The sequence below is a fragment of the Pteronotus mesoamericanus genome, unplaced genomic scaffold (genome assembly GCF_021234165.1).
Source record: "Pteronotus mesoamericanus isolate MK-2021 breed Mesoamerican mustached bat unplaced genomic scaffold, CSHL_Meso_final scaffold_408, whole genome shotgun sequence".
NCBI lineage: Eukaryota > Metazoa > Chordata > Mammalia > Chiroptera > Mormoopidae > Pteronotus > Pteronotus mesoamericanus.
In genome coordinates, this window is record NW_026555315.1 from 7430447 (window position 1) to 7435594 (window position 5148).

Sequence of the window (5148 nt, forward strand, 5' to 3'; positions counted from 1 at the left end):
GGGTGTTCACCACTCCAGGGTCCTGGGTCTGGCTGCCCAAAGTCCTGTGGTGGACTTGAGGAGGGGAGACCTTGGGCGCTGGACAAAACTGTCCCAGGATCTAACTGGGAAATGCAGTGGAGGAAGACAGAGCAGGTTGCCAGGGAAGGGGACTCAGGGTCCCACAGTGGCAGGAACCAGGATTCCCCCACAGCACACACAAGCACGCACACATACAGGTCCGTCGCTGGCCACATGTGCAGATGTGTGCGCATGCGTACACAGCACACTGCCACCCCCATGTGTGCCCCAGGGCACATATCCACACAGACACACGAATGCATCACAAACATGCTTACGTACATGTAAACACATATGCACAGACACACCCCTGTACACACTCTGGGCACACGCAGGACCAAGCTCGCAGTCCGCTGGGGCCCGAGCTGGCCTCCCAGGTGCCTGCCCACCTGGCTCAGGAGTGGGGCTCTGCAGCCTGGGTCCTGCACCCCCGTGCTGGTCCTCTGGGCGGGATGGGGGGTGGCCGGAAGGGGCGTGCCTGGGATGTCCTAACCATAAGTGCTGACCATGCCCCTCCCCCGTACTTCTGACACAGACCTCAAGGCCTGCTGCCCAGCGGCTGCGCACTCCCAGTCTGCTTGGGGGGACGGGAATGGCGAGCCCTTCCCCACCCTGTACTGGTGGGAGCGGGAGGGCAGCCCCTCGCGGTGACTCTGGCCTACAGAAGGGCAGTGGCGGGGGAGGGCACAGGTGGCCTGGACTCCTCCCCCTCCCGCCCTGCCTGCCTTCCACGCCAGCACCTCAGGGCAGGGAGCTGAAAGAGGAGGAGCCAGAAGGCTTAGAGCCCCCATGGGTTGCGCAAGAGGTCCCCCATTTTGTCTTCTGGCGCCTCAGAGAGGAGAGGTGCACAAGGTGGGCCCACCATGGCTCAGCTCCGATACTGAGGGCAGGAGAAGACCTTGGGGTGGGGCTTGGAGCTGAGCGGTTGGAGCAGAGGAGGCCTGGGGAGGAAGGGCTGGTGTGCGGTAGAGGCAGGGAAGCAGCACAGGGCGTGTGGGCTGCCTGCAGTCCCCCTCCAGGTAACCATCTGGGGACGCTCCTCCCTCTTTTCTTTCCATTGAAAAATAGCGACTCCAGCAGCTCGCACAGCCCCATGGGCATTGGTCACCCCACTGCCTTACCTTTGACACTCCCTCCCTCCCCTGTCCGGGGTCTTCAGGGATACTTGAGGCACAGTTGGCTTAGAGAGTCTCTAGCAACAGACACAGGGCTATTAGGGTGGCCAGCAGGGCTCCTCATCCCCATGGTCTGCGCCGCCTTTTGCAAGCTCATCCTCACTCTGGCCACGGCCTGGCTATTCCTGGGCCCCTTACAGGATGCTCGCAGCAATGCTCTTGGCGCCTCGGTGGGGGCACTGGTGGGAGGGGACGGTGAGGGAAGTGGGTGGCACAGATAGGGCTGGGCGAGATACCACTAATGGGCGTGTGGCCGCAGGAAGAGGACACGCTATCTGTATCAGGTACCCGGGGTTCCAGAAGCCCTGGGGTGGACCCCGCCTTCCCTGGGAAAACCTGAGGTCGGTTACGGGCACAGCAGACAGTCAAAAACAGAGACTAACGCCCCACTCCCCAGCTGGCGCCTGGCTAGAGCCTGCTCAGACCTACCCCTAGGAGGGAACCACATTTGCAGAGCACCTTCTGTGTGTGTGCTTGGCAGGTGGCGGCTACTCTACGTCTGTCTTCTCCAAGGTGGATGCTGTTGCCTCCATTGTACAGACGAAGAAATTGAGGCTCAGAGGGGTTATGTGACTGGCCTAGTGCACACGCACAATGTAGCCAAACCAGGATTTCAACACAAAATTGTCTAGTTCTAGAACTTTCCAGCCCATGGTTTTGTGGTGGAGTGAAGCGAGGAGGCAGGATGAAGTGTCAGCGTTGGGCCAGGGTTGGGGTGGGGGCGGAAAGGGCAAGGAGGCTGCTTCTGGGAGAGGTTTCGAGTCTTCATCCTCTAGATCAGCGACCTGATGTGGGTACAGGTGGTCTGGTGTGAGACTGGCTCGAGGGGGCGGTGGTGGCGGTGGAGGGGGTGTCAGGCTGTCATGAGGTTGTGAGGGGAGCAAGTGGTCAGGGCGCTCAGTCCCCCGGGGAGGGTTTGATCTGGTCCTGGGGCGGGAGGCAGAGCCGCCTGTACGGTGCCCTGCTGAAGCTGGGATTAAGCTGGGAGGTGCGGCTTTTCCTTTGGAAATGTGACTTCCAAAGTGGGGATGCACCTAGATAATCCTGCGGGATGTAGTAACAAAATACTGGAACTTCTATTTATAGTTTTAAAAGAACCAATTAAAAATTTTTTTTCTCTGTGTGTGTTTTTGATATACATATTAGTTCAACAGCACAGGTATAGTACTATATAAATATAAACGTACATGCATTGAAGGTTCCAAACTTTTTTTTTTTTTTACTGAGAGTTACAGCCAATAGAAAAAGTTTTCACAGCTTCTTCGCTTTTTGGCTAAGATCAAGTGCAAAAGCGTTTCAGAACACGTCTCCAGTGAGTTGCGGGGGCGGGGGAGAGGAATCAGAAGAGGTGGAGGTAGAAAAGAGACTCGGGAGAGCTGTTGACGGCCCCTGCTGGCCATTACCGGAAGTGCAACATTACTCAATACAGCGCCGGATGGGCTGGAAATTCAGAATAGGCACTCTCGTCTTATTTCTCTCTGTGACCCGATTCCCAAAGCTCTGGGATGAACATCAACCAGAAGAAAACCTTGATGTTAGGGGATGCACAGACACTGCCTTCATATTTGTAAGCTCTGGGGGGGGGGGAGGAAGGAAGGAAGACAGAGCGAATTGCAGACCCCAGAGGGGAAGTACTCGTGACTTCACTTCTTTATCCCCACCCCACTGCATCCCCGCAGGACAGGCAGTGCTTAACTGCCCTGCATTGCGAACCCTGCAAACTCGCTTCACTTCCCAGATACCCTATTTCCCACCAGTAGCGCCCTCATTCCTCTGGGCCCAGCTTAGAATGTTTCTGGCTCTTACTGCACCTGTGTTGTGATGTCCAATTACGCTACTAGAAAGTGCTTTTGGTGTCTGACACCCTGCGCCCGGCCTCCACCCCAGACTGTGAGCTCCAAGAAGTCAGGAATCTGTGAAACCGTCTTCAGAGCTGCTATCTGCCTCCACAGCTGGCACCTTGTCTGGAACAGAATAGGAGCATCCAGAAATGTTTCTCCCTGCTCTGTGACCTCATAAGGCTGGCGTGAGAATCAAACAGCTTATAAGGTCCTGAATAGTTGGGAGCAGCTAGCCTGCTACAAAGCCCTTAATAGAAAGATGATGTTGAATGGCTTAATTCAGGGAGGTGGCTTGTAAGAATAGTGAGTTGGGCTCCACCCCCCTAGTGGGCCAGAATCTGGGCTCCCACCTTGACTTGGAGATCCAGAAGGGAATTGAAGCAGTGGGTTGCTGTGGGGTAACAGTTACTTGATTGAGAAGTAACTAATCTTTTGGAGGAATTCAAGATCCTTCCACTTCCCAATGAAACGCAAATAGCAGGGGGATTCCTTGCCCAGAGGTGGTCAGGTGAGAGTGGAGGGTAGCCTTTATAATGGGAAGGGGACTTCTTACTGAGTTGAATTAGGAGCACCTTCTAGCTTGAAAGCAGAGGAGAGAGCTGGAAGCATTGTGCTCCAGGAAGCCTCTTTGGTTAGAGACCAAAGCCTGGAATCCAGTCTCTGCCATCTGGGGTCACTAGTTCTTTTCTCTTCCCTCAGTAAAGGCAGAGAGGGCTTTCAGTAGAGGATGGCCAGGCTCTACAGCTTTTGCCTTTACCTATACATAGATCTATGCCTTCCAGAGCTCAAGGGCAAGCCGAGTTTCCAGGGACCTGGGGACCAGTCAGTCTCCTGCTTCCCGGATAGATTCCCAAGTGAAACCCATTTCTGCGATTTCCAAGCAAGTTTTCCGAATAAGTCCCTTAGGAACCCAGGAAGCATGGAAGAGGGTTAACTCCTGCCTATTCCGGAGGACCACTGAAGGGGGTGGGGAGACACCCAGGCCAGAGCAGTATCACTGCGGGCCCCGAAGGCTCCACGCTCTGAACGAAGGGTGGCCACCGGGAGCCTCTAGTATTCCTAGGCCTTACAATATCTTTCTCTAGCAGATCTGGGGTGGAGCCAGAGGCTGGGCGAAGGCGGGCAACTGGGTTTAACCCTTTATTTACTTCTAGAGATGAGACCGATGAGAGATATCAAATGACTTCTTCCTGTATTACGTAGGGAGGAGTACGAACCAGCTCTCTGGTTCAGGATTAAAACAGGATCTCGAATCCCTCCGCGAAGACACCCCATCCCACTTTTTTTGCAAATTCTTCCAGAGTGTCAGAGACCCAGGTATTACTCGAGTCCTTAAAAGCTGCCCCTGAGCCCGAAGCCCTGTTGGGGTGCGTGTCTCTTGCTCTTTGGAGCCCTCCCGAAGCTCCTTCTGTTCCCTTTCCCAATTGGGAAGCGGGATAAGAAGGAAAAGTGAGGCGGCCGCAGGGTCTGAGCTGAGGGAAAGGGGAGGGGTAATCTTTCACCATCGCCCTTTTAAGGGATCGCTGGGAGACGAGCGACTCTAGAGGATACAGGTCCCAGTTCGTGCTTCCCCGGGTGGGCAGGAAGCAGGGGATCGTGGGCTGTGCGGTCTCTCTCAAACCGCTACCTCCCTGCTTATCCACTAGCTGCTCGGAAAAGCGACTGTCCGAGGGGGTGTCCCGCGGCGTCCAAGTCCCCCCTCCCCTCCGCTCTAGGTCTCCGCCCCCTCGCGCCGCGGCGGCCTCGCCGCTTTAAGAGCCGGGGTGAAGCGATTGACAAGCAATAAACGCCGAGCGCCGGGCTGCACTGGAGCCGCCTGAGCTAGGGGCTGCCCTGCGTGCAGGTAGGCGACCCCGACCCCCGGGCCAGGACCCACCTCAGGGTCCCTGTGTCCTCCACGTCCAGGCACAGCACTTGGGGTCCTATTCTCTAGGTCCAGTCTCCCCGGGCCCCTTTCCCCAGGTCCGTCTTCTCCTTCTTCACCTACTGCCCCCCCCCCCGCCCTTGGTGCTGCTAGAGAGAAGCAAACCCCACTGCCGCTGACGCTGACCCCCACCCTGCGGTATAGGCTC